Source organism: Ixodes scapularis, unplaced genomic scaffold (assembly GCF_016920785.2).
Source record: "Ixodes scapularis isolate PalLabHiFi unplaced genomic scaffold, ASM1692078v2 PGA_scaffold1__304_contigs__length_218370807, whole genome shotgun sequence".
NCBI classification, from domain to species: Eukaryota; Metazoa; Arthropoda; class Arachnida; order Ixodida; family Ixodidae; genus Ixodes; species Ixodes scapularis.
In genome coordinates this window covers 49,502,942-49,520,355 of record NW_024609846.1, presented here as the reverse complement: position 1 = coordinate 49,520,355, position 17,414 = coordinate 49,502,942, and the positions used below count along the sequence as shown (strand labels likewise).

Here is a 17,414-nt window from a genome sequence, read left to right as displayed (position 1 = left end):
TCAAGCTACGGTACATCGGGGAACCCGTCGTCTCACTGTAACAAGGCTACATGGGCGCATCGAACCCGGAGCTAGACTCACTGTTCGCCTTTGAAGAAGCATGGTATCCCATTCGAAGCACCAGTCGCAACATGGCCCCATACAAGGACAAGGTAAAAGACAAACTCCTGAGGAACCAGGACACAGAAGCCATCCAAACCCTCCTCAAGCATGTAAATAACACGTGGGAACAAGACAAGCTACACAAAGAGTGGAAACACTAGGAGATCGTCTAGATACCACAACCCGGCATGAACCCACCCTCGAGAACCTCCGCCACATTTCTCTCACGTCCCGTGTGGGAAAGTTCATGAAACTGATGGTTCTACAAAGACTGCAGCCTCATCTAGGAAACTCCGGAACGTTCTCGGACACCATGTTTTGTTTCCGGGAGCACCTGTTGACCCTGGATGTGATTCTACAACTAAGACAAGACGTCATCGGACCCATGTCCAGGACGATGACGCAAGCTGTGCTCGTCCTGGATATCAAAGGTGCCTTTGATAAAGTGGACCACGCGCTGATCCTCTTGAACCTCCCCAACACTATACTTGCGGCCCACGAACATACAACTATGTTAAGGGCTTTCTGAGTAACCAGACCGCAAACATTGGCACGGGCGACCTCAGGTCAGACGTTATCAACACCCCCCACTAGGTCATCCCTTAGGGGTCAGTGCTTTCTCTAACACTCTTCAAAGCGGCAGTGAGCGGCCTCCCGCCTATCCTAGAAGGCATCACGCACACACGCCACTCGCTCTACCCAGGCGACCTCAATGGTGTGGACAACCTCCAGATTGGATGAGGAGAAGCAAGAAGCGCTCAAAAGGGGAGTGAACGAAAACCAGTGCTTCCCGAAACAGGGTCAACTATTCATCTCGCCCGTCAAGTCGGAAATGGTCCTGGTCAACAAGACAGCCTGAACCCGCCGGTTGACCTCGGCGAGAGACGAAATCCCTATCTTCCTGGATGACGGGTCGCTAATACCCACGGTACCTCGAGCCAGAATCCTGAGGCTGTAGCTCCAAGAAGACGGAAAAGTGACCTACACATTGAAACAGCTACAAAACGAGGTCACAGAAACTGTCAGAATGATGCACCGCATTGCCAGCCAGAGGCACGGGCTTAAGGAGGAAGATGATCACGCTAGTCAATGCCCTGGTCGTGTCGAGAATCGTCTACTCTACACCCTCTCTTAACCTCACCAAGGGGGAATAAGAAAAGCTGGTCACGCTCATAAGAGCATACAAGTCTACACTCGTACTTCTATCGTAGACGTATAAGAATACACTACTGAAACTCGGCATACAAAACACCTTTCGAGAGCTGGCGGATGCCCATCCTAGCCACGCAGAAGCACCGACTTGCCACAACCTCATTAGGTAGGAATGTACTAGGAAAGCGGAGAATTCCATACCAACGGCACAGGGAACACATCGCAGCCAACATACCAACCAGGGTAGGTTCCCTCATCAAGGTACATGCAATCCGGAGGAACATGTACCCTTCGCTCAACACGACAAGAAGAAGGGCAAAAGCAAAGTACTACCAGGACAAGCTGGGTGGAAAAGCACACGTCCTCTACACCTACACGGCGACATACTAACATCCGCTTGACGCAATGGCAGCCATAGTGGTCGACGGGCAGGGGAGGACCAACACCACGGGCACACTGCACACCACCAACCCAACAGTCGCCGAGGAAATAGCAATTGCACAAGCCATTGGGCACGGAGATAGGAAAATCACAATCCTGAGTGACTCTCAGGCAGCGGTTCGCCGGTTCCAAACAGGCAGGATCTCGGCAAGCGCACTCAAGATCCCAACTAGCAACAATCATCTTCAGGAGGCTGATTTGATCTGGATTCGAGGACATGACGAGGTGGACGATACCCTATTGAAAATCTGTCTATAGGGCCCACCAGGATTTCTGAAATGTTCTGACGTACTCATCAAAGATGTGTGGATGTGTGATGTGTTTGAGATGTCCGTCAAAGTTTCCTAAGGATCCTGACGTGAAAATCGTTTTAACGAGTTTGTGGTAGAGATCGCGTGACCCTTCAAGATATATGCGTCCAGGAAGTCGCTTAGCCATTTTTGAATCGGGTGATGTAGTGGGAAAAGAAAACAGAGGCAATCGGGGGTGTGGGCTTCTGGACCCGACTGCCACTGCCCGGGTGTTCGGCCGCCAAGAAGGCCGCTGGGGGCGACCACCCCTTGTGGAGAATTGACGAGGCGCGGGCCGAGCGGTGTTTGGAGGCGAACGCAATCCTCTTTGCTCGGTCTTATTAGGAAGCTTTCGTCGGCCGCGTTCCCTCTCCACTAAGCTCTCCGCAATGAAGAGCCGCTACTGCGTTTGCTCGCCGATGGCCTTTACTGTAGAGTTCCGGATATCGTAGTGGGTTCCGGAGAGTGTTGTGGGACTTTGAAAACGATCCAGGAAAATTTCCTATCGTAAGGCGAGATACGCCCACGTGAGGATCCCCCACTCTCCCCGCCAATCTTAGCACGGCGAAGGAGTGTTACGCTTCTCTCCGCCCGGCGATGGGGAGAGGCTGCAGGATCGCAAGGCCCTTGTCCAGCAGTCGGCGAGAGAGAGTGGTGTGAGGAAACCGAGGAGGCCGGTATAGCCATGTTCTCTCCGCTCGTGGGCGCTTAGCTTGTTGTTACCGCCGTGGATGTCTGGAGCTGACCGGTTTTCTCCAGGAATGTGAGCATAACTTTGAGGGCTCGACCCTTGGTCTGTTTTGATCCGTGCAGTTTCTTCCTTGGTTCCACAGGTGAACCCCAGTTCCGCATTGGCCGCCTTTAGCACCGCTCGAGCGCCATCGTGTTCGGCGCATTCAAGGAGATGGTGGCAGGTGTCGGCCTACTCGCCGCAAACCTGGCAGTCGGGGTCAGCGTCTCACCGCATGCAGTGCCTGCGAACCGGGGTCATAACACTATGGGTCCTGAGACGGTAGATGACGGCCGCTCTTCGGCGCTGCTCCCTGCGCCTTTTCGTCCGTCCGGCCTGAGAAGCATCCAACGAGCGAAAAAGACTCCGAAGACGCCACCGCGACGGCACCAGGGACGACACCGTGACTGTGCTTAGGATTTCTCAGCAATGGCGGGTTCTGCTTGCGATTTTGTGTTTTTCGCAAAGCGTGCTTACTGAGAGAGTGTATGTGTCGGTGAGGTGCACCCGCTTGGGTTTTATTAGCTGAACTACCGCATATCAGAATTTACCTAGCGGCATTGCCAGTACACTGAAGAGTTTTTTTTTAGAGCGCAGCTCTTAGGGGCCCGTTCCCGGCTTGAGCGGCGTCGGCGTCGCCGTCGCCGTCGCCGTCGGCGTCGGCGTAACCAAGGTCATCCCAAGGTCACGTGATCCCAAGGTCACGTGACCCCCAAGGTCACGTGACCTTGAGGGTCACGTGACCTTGGGGGTCACGTGACCTTCAAAGGGTCACGTGACCTTGAGATGACCTTGAGAGGGGTCACGTGACCCCCAAGGTCACGTGACCCCTCTCAAGGTCATCTGAAGGTCACGTGACCCCCGTCACGTGACCCCTCTGAGGTCACGTGACCCCTCTAAATTCACGTGACCCCCGAGGTCACGTGACCCCTCTAAATTCACGTGACCCCCGAGGTCACGTGGTCTCCTCCCCAAGGTCACGTGACCCCTCCCAAGGTCATCTCAAGGTCACGTGACCCCAAGGTGACCCCCACGTGACCCCCAGGTCACGTGACCCCTCTGAGGTCACGTGACCCCCAAGGTCACGTGACCCCCTGAGGTCACGTGACCTTGAGGGGACCCCCATGTGACACCCAAGGTCACGTGACCCCCAGGTCACGCCTCCCCGAGGTCACGTGACCCCCCTCCCCGAAGTCACGTGACACCCCCCCCCCCGAGGTCACGTGACCCCCCCCCCCCCCGGAGCATATTAAAGAATGAGGGGAGGAGGAGGAGAAGGAGGAGGGGTCTACCCTCCCCTCAGTACCCCTCACTCCTCCTCCTCAAGAGCTGCGCTCCAATTCGGCGTTACAGGGAGTTGTAAACGGCTTTCACTTTTTTTGTGATAAAAAACTCAGTTGTCCCTATTTGATCTGATCGCTTTCGTCTGCAGCTACTGGCTGGGTTCGAACAAACTTTGGCTTTTATCGTCTTCTTAAGTTACAATATGCATGTAAAGCTAAATGTCTGAAATAAATTTTCAATAACGTTTTGAACTCCATTTTTTTGTTTCACAGTCATTTGGGCGTTTTAAGGTTGATGGTCTAAGGGGTTTGGGCTGAGGGCGGACGGGTTGAAGGGCTGTGGGGCTGAAGTGTTTTAGAGCGCAGCTCTTAGGGGCCCGTTCCCGGCTTGAGCGGCGTCGGCGTCGCCGTCGGCGTCGCCGTTGGCGTCGCCGTCGCCGTCGGTGTCGCCGTCAGCGTCGGCGTAACCAAGGTCATCCCAAGGTCACGTGACCCCCAAGGTCACGTGACCCCTCCCAAGGTCATCTCAAGGTCACGTGACCCCACGTGACCCCCTGAAGGTCACGTGACCCCACGTGACCCCCTGAAGGTCACGTGGCCCCTAAGGTCACGTGACCTTGGGGGTCACCTGGGGTCATCTTGGGATCACGTGACCCCCAAGGTCACGTGACCCCTCGACGTCACGTGACCCCTTCCAAGGTCATCTCAAGGTCACGTGACCCCAATATGACCCCACGTGACCCTTTGAAGGTCACGTGACCCCCAAGTCACGTGACCCCTCTGAGGTCACGTGGTCTCCTCCCCAAGGTCACGTGACCCCGAAGGTCACGTGACCCCTTCCAAGGTCATCTCAAGGTCACGCGACCCCACGTGACCCCTATGAGGTCACGTGACCCCCAAGGTCACGTGGGGGTCACTTTGGGGGTCACGTGACCTTGAGGTGACCCCCAGGTCACGCCTCCCCGAGGTCACGTGACCCCCTCCCCGAAGTCACGTGACACCCCCCCCCCCCGAGGTCACGTGACCCCCCCCCGGAGCATATTAAAGAATGAGGGGAGGAGGAGGAGAAGGGGGAGGGGTCTACCCTCCCCTCAGTACCCTTCACTCCTCCTCCTCAAGAGCTGCGCTCCAATTCGGCGTTACAGGGATTTGTAAACGGCTTTCACTTTTTCTCTGAACTATCCCTGAAGGGTTTTTCTGTAGGGTATTCCTGGAGAATTTTGAAGTCCTCTGAGGTCTCGTAATCCTTCAAGGCTGATGGGCCCTTTAGACTTATTTTGAATAGGGATAATAGGTGTGCCCACACTGTTCCCCGAGCGTGTACCCACCAGGACGCGCCCAATGCATCGTCATGTCAGAATTGCGAACTACACTTCATCCTTGTTCCGAAAAGGTACTCGGAGATTCGCGCATATCATCACGCACAAAGGCAGGCACACCCGCCCCCCTCGTCCCTCAACCAAATCGCGAAGACTCATTAGCTTAAGGACAGTGGGAAACGGGCACCTTTCGTAACCTCACGCTACTCCCTACATTTCCTCCCTAAAACTATAAACCCATATGCCCACACTGCAACCAATACGCAGACCTAATACACAAAATCTGGCTCTGCCAGGCAAACCCACAACTCCCACCCACCATACCGAACCCTCCGAAGAAAATTAGGAAGCCGTTCTGCTCAGCACCTTGGCCGACGACCAGTAGAAACTGATCGGCAGAGCGAAGAAGCTGGTAGATATCGTTGGGGTTCTGAACTGAGGGAACTGAAGGAAGGTTCGTTGCCATTTCTTTGAGCTGGTGGATCGACGCGCCGCGAGTTTGAGTAAGTCCTTTTTCAAATGTATGTGTTTTTAGTTTTAATCAAATGCATAGGATTGCAGTTTGCACAGGAGTCATGTGTGTTAGAAGAATTAGGCAAGTATGAATTCGGCCAGAGGAGGAAATCTCACCCGACGAGTTTCTGGCCAGGTAGGCCTGTTTCTGCATAGCTACGAAGGGCCCGCTCGAGCAGCGCTAGCGGCGCGAGCTTGTCAAAGTCGTAGTTGAGGAGTCAGTGCTGTCGCCGTTTTCGCGGTGGTAGCAGACGTAGTAGACGGTGTGGACACGTAGGCCAGCTTGTCCAAACGATCTGCGTCCTCGTTTACATGGATCCTGCAGTATGCGGGGTTTCCATGAAAATTGACGGCTAACTACGAGGGACGCCGCTGTCTAGGCGAGTTTTGTCGTGTCGTCGAGTTTTGGAGGTGGCGAAGGGTCGTTCGGAAGTCTGAGACTCGAAAGCATGACTTTCGAAGCAAGCAGAATCACCGCCAGCCCACGGAGCACAATCTACGACGCCGTTAGCTCCGTTAAGAGCGGACTCGGTGGAGCTGTACACGGCGGGCTCCGTCGATCCCGATCACCTGCTCCGAGTGCTCCGACTTCCAGGCGTTCTCTACTTCATATGCGAGAGATTCAGGCTGACGTCCAGTTCGTGGCTCGCGATCAGCGGGAGCGTCATTTCTATAACCCACCGCTGTTTATTTCAAGCGCTGTCGAGTCCGTTTCAGTGGCTCCAAAGTTTTGACTTGTGATTCAATTCAATTCAATTCAATTCAGTTTTTATTTTCAGATCAAGTCATACAAGATAAAGAGCTGGCCCACAAAAGTAGCATTCTGCTTGTATGTGGGGCCAGGCGACCAACTAGAATACATGTTGTTACAAAAAATAAACAAAAAGGAAGCACTCCGCAGCACAACAACAAAAGAAAAATGAAAAGAACACCAAATTAGCAACACAAATAAATACAAAAATGGAACACTTTAGAGCATGAAATAGAGGTGCTTGTAACCAAGTCTACTCACGCAACCATGAAATAAAAGTACGAAATATCTCCAACGGTCAGGCTCAGATGCTTGATAGCTCAGATGCTTGACAGCTCTCCAACAGCTCAGGTGCTTGACACCAATTCCTTAGTTTCCTTTTTAGTACCCTAGTGGAATTTATATTCATAAGGGACTCTGGGAGTTCGTTAAATAAAGAAGGAATGTAATGATTTCTGTTTTTCTTTCCATACATTGTGTATATTTTTGGAATGACGTATCTTTCAGTACGTCTCAAATCTCTATATATTATTTACGACAGTCTTGAAGGAATTACTGAAATAATTATTTGCTATTGCTACGTATGTAAAAAAGCTTTTAAAAACAGGATGTCCAGCTCTTAAGCTTTCTCTTGAGTTTCCAATACTTGACATGAAGTTCCATATGATATGTTGTTTACCCCGTGTTTTAGTATCCTATCTATCGCTCGTGTTTTGTATTATGAACCATGACCGCACAGAGTAATACCGTACCGTAATCCAGCTTCCGCCAAAGATTTAAACACAAGTAATCTTATCTTCAAGCTACACATACTTTTGAGTTTATACAAATACGCAGATATGACTCGTAGTTTTTTTACAACACATTCCACCTGCGCATTTTACAGCATGTGTTCGTCAACAAAGACGCCTAAATATTTAACTGAACTGTCATATGTTAAAGATTTACAGCTACAATCCAGACACTGCACCGAGTGCAAGCAAATATTTGGAGATGTTACTATCTGTTTGTGCGGATTTCGAAAACACATCAGTTTCGGTTTTGTAACGTTCACAGAAATAAAATTCGCAGCAAACCATCTAATTATCATATCAATGTCTCTCTGAAACACAGAAATTGCTTCATCATAGTTTTCATGTGGTAAAACTAATACGGTGTCATCCGCGTATTGAAACATTTTTGATTGAAGGGGCAGAAACCCTAACCCATTCATATAAATGTTAAATAACATAGGCCCCAAAGTACTTCCTTGTGGCACCCCGAATTGGACTTGAGCCGGGCTGCTGAGATTATTCATTATCTTAACCGTTTGGAATCTATCCTTGAAGTAATCCTCAAAAAATTGATAAAAAGGACCTCGAAATCCCATACTATATAATATTTCCAACAATAACGAACGATCAATGGTATCGAATGCCTTTGACAAGTCTATGAAAAGGGCTAGGGCTATTTTGTTTTTATCGAGTGTTTCGGGAATGCAGTCAGCGAAATCTTCCAGCAGAGTAATGGTACTTTTTTGTTGCCGAAAGCCGTACTGCATAGTGCTTATCAGGGAAAATTTGTCGCAAAAATTATTCATTGCTATTTGAACCCATTTTTCGATTACGCGTGTCATGAATGGTAGGATTGATATGGGTCTGTAGCTCCCGACCTCTTGCTGCTTTCCTTTTTTGTATAACGGCCTTATCACAGATACTTTTAAACCCTTAGGAATATTTCCGGTATGCAGTGTGTCATTCCCTATTTTTAGCAAAATGTGTTTTACTTTATCGAAATTGTAGCGTATGTCTCTAACTCGGATACTGTCGATTCCTGGCTTTTTTGTTATTGACATAGCGTGGATGATACGCAACAAATCACTTTCTGTCATATCTGGAAGATAAGCTGAGTTAACGCAGCATGTTGAGGAAACGTCATTTAAGCTGGTCGCCGGTATATTCTTTTTAATTTCTTTTACGTCGTCGATAAAGATTTTGTTGAACATTTCTGCTAACTCGCTGTAGGAACTAGATTCTTTAAAATGTTTTTGTATCGTATCATCAATACTATTTTTAGTTTTCCTGCCAATTATTTGGTTAACCAAGTTCCACGTTTCTTTCGGATTTCTAGTCGAAGCTTTAAACTGATTTACATAATAATTCCGTTTCGCCAAACGAATTATAGCTGTAACCTTGTTCCGTATTTCACGGAACTCTTTTTTAAGCATGACATCACCAGGATTTGGCTTGCATCGCTTCCAAAGACTGTCCTTCTGATGACACATTTCTAATATTTCCGTATTTATCCAAATATTTTCGGGCCTTCTTTTTCTTAATTTCACCTTTCTAGTAGCGCTTGCAGAAATATCCTGAAATTGGTCAACCAGCTTGTCGTAGACTGTTAGGTGATCATAGTCTAGCAAAGAATTCCAATCGTACTTGTCCTCCACTATACGGTGTCCAAGTATATCTTCCCATAATATTAAAAGAACCGTTATATTGCCGCGCGCCAAGTAGGCAGCGCGGCCGTAGCCTAACGGTTATCGCGCTTGCCTCCCACGCGAAGGGCCAGAGTTCGATTCCTGGCCGCGGTTATGCATTTTTGTTAACACTGTAATGTGATGTTCTGGTGAAATCGAGAACCGTCTAGCTGATTCGAGGTCAGAATGTTCTACGCGTCGAACCTTCTACGTCGAATGCTCCAGAAGCCAACGTGTGTACAAAAGCGGCTCCGCGGGCAAGCCGGAGTCAGTTTTCGCCCCAGCGTTCGACTGTGCTGCTACGCCGACTTCGACGCCCGCGACGCTCTGTTATTATCTTTGTACCCTTTTATTTTTCGGCACAAGTTCGCCACATTAAACGTTTATTTCTCCCTGTTTATTTCCTGTTTTCTTTTGGTCACCACCCGTGACAATATAGTGATCAGCAAGCTTCTGCTTAATTACTCCAGATAATGTGTTTAAGTTGCTTATTCTAGTAACTATGTGGTCAATACATGTCTTTGTTATTTTATCACCGTAATGTTCTTCCCGTGTATAATTCTGAATAAAATTTTCAAGCCCGAAAGCAGAAAGAGTGTCAAGATAGCACAACACTCCAGGTTTTAACTCGTTCGAAACATCAATATTAAAATCTCCTGCAAGAACTAAATATTTATTGTTATCGAATTTCGGAAGCAGCTTCGATAACTCATCACAAAACATGTTTAAATTGGAACTGGGTGCTGTGTGACACAGATTTAGAGTTCGCTGTCACTTCACCGTAAGTAAGCCTCCAACGTTTATTTGCCTGTCGCGATTATTCGCGCGAAGCGTGATCAAAACTGATGCGGTGTGTTGTTTTTGTTTGTGTTATTTTGTATCCTGGTTCCGAGTACCCCGAAAGATATTTTTGGCGACAAAGAACTCGGTTGTTTCTGTTTAGTTTGATCTCTTTTGCCTATAGCTGCTTGCGTCCGAGTTTGAGCACGCGTTGGTTCTTATCGACTTTTTGAGTTACAACATTCATGCAAAATTCAATGTCTAAAATAAACTTGCTATAACGTTTTCAAATGCATTTTTGACCTACTAATCACACTCACTTGGGTGTTAAAAGTGTTGAGGGGCAGAGGGATCTGAAAGGCTGAAGGGGTTTGAAGGGCTGAAGGGGTTTGGAGGGCTGAGGGGGTTTGATGGACTGAGGGGTTTGAAGGACTGAGAGGGTCCCATAACATATCAGGGCTGAAGTGTTATTTTTAATAGAGTTTGGCCTCCGGGATCACGTATATCGAGATTATTTTCAATTTTGTGCACGGAGGCTGCAGAAAGTCATTTTAAAAGTACCGATAAAGCCCGGAGCGTTAATTCATAAAAGAAGTTTTCGGAATTTCTGCTTTCGCGCATCCTCAGCGCCTATCAAAGCTATGTACGCAGACTCTTGCTATTTTCGAAAAGCTCCGGTGTATCGGTGGCCGAGAGGTCTAACGCACAGCAGCTCGGCGCACGTGGAACGAAAACTCGCGCTGCGGAACCCCGAGACCCTGGGTTCAATCCCCACCCCTGCCCGTGCTGATCTAGATGATCATCGTAACGGCGTGCGGTCGTGTATCGCTACTGCGTTGTGCACGTTGAAGACCCCAGCCTAGCGATTGCACCGCACTGGCTAGATTGCTTATCTACAGCTGGGAGAAAGGTCGCCGTAGAAGGCAAACTAAGTTCAGGTCATGTGAGCATATATACACCAATTTTATTTAATTACAAAAAGGTAAAAAAAAACTTCACAAGTAGTGTCAGTGCGGGGGAAATACCTGGCAAGCTTGCAATTGCACTCGCTACCCCCACGAGCAACACCTCCCCGTCAGGTGATGCCAACGTCGTTAAGCATCAAGTTTCGAAGTGTGGGGAGCTGACGTTGGTAAAATGGGTGCCTGCTCTGCAGCGGCCACACGGACGATAAGAGAGTTTTCGTAAACCGCTTTATTCTCTCCGCTACGCTATCCGCAACAAAGATACTGCGCCTGGTCTACTGCACCTGCGCACCACTAGCCCTGACTGAAGATACTTGCGGGTTGCGGAGAACGAAAACTCCCTATTAGGGAGTTTTAGTAACCGTTTCCGCAGCCCGCTAAGCACCCGCATAGCGCTCCGTAATACGGCACAAGACCGTGAACTACGCAGACAAGGCTGGTGGCGCATGCGCAGCTGCGGAGTTTTCTTTATGGATACCGTAGCACAGGAGAAAAACGACTTACAAAAAAAAAAACTACCTATCATCACACGGTGCCCGCTGCTGTTAGCGTTAGAGTTAAAACGAAGGACGAGTGGAAGCGGCCGCGGAAGTTCACGGCGCGTCTTTAGCTGTAAACAGTGACTGCACACGCGAGGGAATTGCAAGTAAAAAAAGGCGCATGCGTAGAACCCCCTACGAAAATCACACTCCCGACCAGCAATTGCATTGCGTGCGCGCAAAGCCGCTCAACTCTCGCGTCAGGGAGAGTTGAGCGGCTTTGCGCTCAACTCTCGCTGAGCGCAAAGCGTGCCAGGTAGTGTGTTGTGCGGTGAAGAGGCGCTACGAAACAATTGCATATTTCGACATGGCAGCTCAACTTCAATATTTTTTCTCGCTTTAGAAAACAAAAACGTTTTGACAAAACTTTTACAAATCAAAGGCAACAAAATCTTTTTCTGAATTTGTTATTTTTGTATTTTTAACTGGGGCACCTCAGGGTAGAATAAATCACTCTTTAGGCCGGAAAACAAACGTTTTGACAAATTTAGAAAAAAGAGTTTCTGTTAAGTATTTTGTAGTACGGCTTCAACCATTTTTCATTTGTAATTCATCTACAGAGCTTCCAACAGAAAAGGTTATAATCGTCAAGCGCAAAGCGATAATCAAACAAAACAATGGAAAACAGTGCTATTTTTTGTGCATTTTGTTGAACGTTTTTGAAGATATTTTAACAATAAAAATGTTTTAGTCACGACATAGCAAGCTCAATGTAGTTCGAAGTACATAAAATCATCTGTGAAGCGCTTTCAATAAAATCTGATTTTACTAAGTTATTGAACGGTGCCTAGTTTTACGACAACTTAAAAATTCAAACCACGCCGACTCCATTAATAAATTTCGGCAAAAATAGTTTTGGAAACGTTTAAGAATCCTGCGGTAGAAAGCCATGCATTTTCTGTTGAATATTGATAATCGTCGAGCGCAACGTTTAGGACGTTTGACATGGAAGGACTTTGCTATGCCTTTTTGAAAATACGGAAAAGTAAAGTTTGTTTACGATAATAGCATTCTTCCGGGCACAAGGACAATACTGAGCTGCAAGGATCCTGCCAAAATCTGACAAACCAACATACCTTAAAAAAACTCGTGACTCGAATTTGGTTCTCCAGAAGCAGAAGTGCCTTAATTCATTGAATACACGTTTCTCTTAGATTGGGAAGGAGAATCTATGGGCCTTCGATTTTCCGGCCTAATTTCCCTGACACCCCGGCACAAAACATTTATAAAGCATTGATCCTCAGATTCGCACACACACAAACACTAGAGATTCTGGTCGCCGTCGGACGCCGTGAAAACGTAGGTCTTTTGTTTCAGCATTTCAGACCGTCTTGTACGCTGCTGTTTGGCTTTTCTTCGCTTACGAACCGCACGCCGTCAGATAAAGTTGCGTCGCCACGTCGCGTAATCTTTTTTTTTTTCAGGCTTAGTCGTTAAATATTAAACCACACTTCCACTTCAACACGTAGGGCCGGTCGCACCAACGTCGCTTACCTTAACCCAATGCGACTCTTCCCTAAGTCCGCTTAGCGTCCTAAACCAAGCTTAAATACTGGTTGCATCAACATTAACGCGGGTTTACAGATGCGCCACTAGCTAAGCGCTAGATTTGCGGATGAAATGCAGGGACAGGCAGAGCCAACTAAGGAACGCTCAAAGGAAAAAATACGATTGGTAGAGAGGAATCACGTGATGTAAACAAACTTTCTGCCGTCGTACGAAGGGTGGTTAGAAAGTTTTGCAACTCGACTATAACCAAAAGTCTGATAGTGATGTCTCTATAGCCGTTGGTTAGCTCATATCTCTAGACAAACATGTTCGTAATATCAAGACTTCCGGATCCGCTTTCGGTCTGCACAAGTCAGTTAAACATGGCATCCTCCCCCATTTCAAGCTTGAGTACCGGAGCGTGATAAACGTTTTGGGCAAAGAAGCCATAGATATTCATGGTAGAATGGTGAATGTGTGGCGATGAATGCTCTTCATATGCTGCAGTAATTCGTCGGTTCAACGAGTTTAAACGCGGTCGTGCGGACGTGAAAGACGACCGAAGGTCAGGGCGGCCCAGCACTTCGACCGATTTGAATCGTTCAGCCCAAGGTGAGAGCCTCATCATAAAGAATTGCCAAATTAAGGTGTCAGGAACTGCTACAGAATTGAGCGTTTTGTATGTCAGTGCTTTCAAAATCATCCATGACGTTTTGGATATGTCGAAGGTATCGGCACGATGAGTGCCACGGAACCTCTCTGCGCAGAATCGGCAGCACCGCTCGCATTCGTCAAGGGAGCTTTTGAGCTTCTATAAAAGGCGACCCAGAAGATTTTCTCGCCCGCCTTGTGACTGGGGATGGGACGTGGCTCTACCAGTGGGACCCCGAAACAAAACAAGTCTATGCAGTGGAGGCATTCGGGGTCCCCTCCCCAGAAAAAACTAAAGACGCAACGCTCGGGGAAGAAAGTGATGGCGACAGTTTTTTGGAGAGCAAAAGGGATCCTACAGATTGATTATCTTGAAAACAGCAGGACAATAACAGGCGAATACTATGCCAACGTTCTCCGCAGACTGCTTGAGGCCATCGTGGAAAAACGACGAGGATTGATGACAAGAGGCGTTCTTCTCCTGCATGACAACGCCCCCGTTCGCAAGTCTCGCGTTGCCCAGGCTGTCATTCGAGAGTGTGCTTTCGAAGAGCTTAGTCACACACCCTACAGCCCTGAGCTGGACCCTACGAGTTTTTTTTGTTTATTTCCGAATCTGAAAAAAAAAAAACCTAAAGGGAACAAGGTTTGATGACTTGAGTGCACTGCAAACTGCCACAGAGCAGTGGCTGAACAAATAGAAAGAAAGAGCTTTTTTTTTTTTTGCGAGGTATTAAATTTTTTAAAGCAAATGGGGGAAGTGCGCGTTAGTATAAAAGGGAATGATGTTGAAAAAAAAAGTTTTTTTCAAAGCTTTGGTAGTTTTTTTTTTTTTTTATATGCGAGTGCCAAACTTTCTAATCTCCCCGCGTAGAGAGGGGTGATCAGAAAGTGCCGGTAGCTGCTTTTCGCTGTGGTTCTTATGTGAGTAACAAATGAAACGACCCCAAATGCAATCATTTTTACGCTGACCTTTCAAAAACAGGAGTCAAAGCTTTGAAGAAACACGAATGTTTTTACTGATGTAATTGTGCGTTTAATATCGGATGATAGCAGTATATTTATAAAGTGATAGTTCTCGTGCTCACATTTCGAGTTAAGGGTGCCATTGAGGGGCCCCAAGTTTAACCTAACGCGAGAAGATCGCACTACTCGCTACATCGCTTAAGATTGACAAAAAATCCTCGAGAATAGGTAGGCAGGTAAAATGACTACAAAAATAAGGAATCATGTCTAAGACCAATCAAGTTCAAAGCAGTAATGAGTTCGCCACGGCAGCTGCGAAAGTGCCCCTGAAAACGTCAAATAGAAGAAGTCGAGAGATCAAGTCGCCAGGAAAGAGTCCTTTCGTCGACCAAACTCGTTGCTCTCAACAAGGGGACGGAACTACTCTGTACCATCGTTGAGCATCTTCTGAAGCCCCAAACGAACTTGAGTTTCATACTGTGCTGTTCCAGGGTAGTTGTGCAGCCTTAGCCATTTTCATTCTACGTCCCCCTCCGCGGGCACAGCCTACTTGTCTACTTTATATATGCACCAGTACGCCAGTATCCTGAAAACAGAAGCCACGTTGGACAGTTTGAAGAGCTTGGGATCTCCAAACCGATAACTGAAACCCAACTCTTTTGGTTAGTGTAGAATGGAAAGAATGCACAAAAATTCGTTTACCCTGTAACCTCTATGATTTTGACTCCATTTATTGCACATTATCCTCGTGAACTAGAATGTTCTCTTCTTGAACTAAAATATTCTCTTGTAAATAGAAATACGTTATAGAAATGCGTAAATAAGTACGCACGGATAAGCACGTTGACAGACAAACCAACGGGAAGACTGACGTGAGCCCCACAGCTGCGTACCTTCCCCGGTTAGGTCTAACACGCACTCAGAGTGGAGAGCCAACTTCAAAACTGGGGTCAATAAACACTTCCCACGACTATATTTTGCACTTTTGTCACTAGCAAAGGTCGTTCTGTTGACACCTTCGCGCTGTTGTAGCCTAAATTTGTAGCCTTTTTAGAACCACTTTCGTTCATCGCGTCGACCGCCAGAAAAAAGTCGCCTTGTTTTGAATCCGGGATTCTAAAGCAATCTAAAGCAAAGCGCCCAATGTTGAACGCTCACGATAGCCATCATCTAGGATTACGTTTAGCGGTAAAAGATTTGGGTGCAACAGAACGAAACCGAAACTCAGCTTAGCATCTCGGCTAGGCTTCGATTTGCGCTAAGTCGCGTTGACACAACCGGCCCTTAATGCGAATGCGGCGGGCATAACGGCGCATAAACAGAAAAAGAAAGTATTTCCCTGTGGCCATCCGGAGTGCTTCGTCAGCATCATTGCAGATGTTCGGTGGTGAAAACCCTCTGCTGGCTCTCCACGCTTAGCCTAGGAGCAGTGACGTTGCCGACCTAACAAACCGAAGCGTACATACTTTAGCCTCCGGGAAGTATTTGTCAGTAGGAATCACGGTGTAAGATATATACAGGTGTGGACACCAAAAGGCACCGCGCACGTCGGTGCTGCCAGATAAGGTCCTCTCCTTGGCTTGGTTACAAGCAGTACCACGGGTTGACACTTCTATTTGTGGCCAGAGGCAGCCTGCCGCGGGCCTGGTTTCACATGCTTCTTGTGGGAGGCATGCTTTTTTAGTCGTTTCCTGTGCGTGCCGAGTAATGTAGAACCTGTCACTTGCAAAAAGCGTTCTTTTTGACACAGTTTCGCCGTTGCACGTGTTTTCGCTTCTGATTTGTAATGTTGTGTTTACGGCCTCATCTATCTAGTACAGTGAAATCGTATTCCTCGAGGCGAAGTATCAATCGACTGAGTCTGTCAAACCCATAACACCGGCCTCATGAACCTAAGGACCCAATTTTTAGACCATGACTTCAGGTGAGCACGGTACAGGTGGGGTAGCGATTGTCACTGGCGTTTGTTGAGAACGGAAAATAAAGGTGCGGGAGGCTGGTAGATAAGAAACGAAGCCGCTGAAGCTGGGACGACTTGAGTGACATTATACTCAATGATAGTGCGAGGATCTGGAGTGGTGAGAAGAGTAGATGCAGGGCCTTGAGGTGGTCGTGCCAGTTCTTTTCTTACGACAGTTCGGTTAAGTTGATGTAGAACGTCGGCCCGTGGTAACCCAAATGATGTGGCGTTGACGTCAAGCAACAAGTCAACAGGTGAGGCCCTTTGTCGTTGAGCTGCTTCAGTGTTTGGCAGAAGAACCGATCGAGATGACATCCACAGGAGGCTTCAGTAAGAAGAGGTGAACAGCCTCTTACGTAATACCCTCGGGCAGACGTGGAATGCGGTGTGCTTGAGCCACGTTGATGTAAGTGTTCCTGCAAAGAAGTCAAAAGTATGTTCAACACAACAGGAGCATTCTTAAAACGGTAGCTGGACCCGTACATTCGACCGACTGCGAGCGGGGGCCCATCTATCTTCTGGGAGTCCGAATATTTCCTGCAGACGTGTGGAGAATGCCTTCAGAGTTTTTATACCGGCTTTGTGGTTAAAAACTCTCGTGACCCTCGTGAGGGTAATTCTCACAACCCTCGTGACCCTCGTGACCCTCGTGAACGTAACCCTTTTGAGGGTAACTAACCCTCGTAACCCTCGTGAGGGTAACCCTCATGAGATTAACCCTCGTAACCCTCGTAACCCTCGAGGGTTACGAGGGTTGCGGTTACGCCGACGGCGACTCCGACGCCGACGCCGCTCAAGCCGGGAACGGGCCCCTAAGAGCTGCGCTCTAAAAATGAAAGCCATTTACAACTCCCTGTAACGCCGAGTTAGAGTGCAGCTCTTGAGGAGGAGGAGGGAAGGGTACTGGAGGGGTGGGTCAAGTGACCTCGGGGGGCGGGGGGATCACGTGACCTTGGGGGTCACGTGACGTCGGGGGTCACGTGACCTGGGGCCACGTGACGATGCCGATGACGTCATCAGTGACGT

At 48.1% G+C, this 17,414-nt stretch overlaps 1 pseudogene; it reads left to right on the top strand.

Moving 5' to 3' along the window:
• The window catches only part of LOC121835709, a 64,542-nt pseudogene that overhangs the window by 211 nt on the left and 46,917 nt on the right, over positions 1-17,414 (top strand).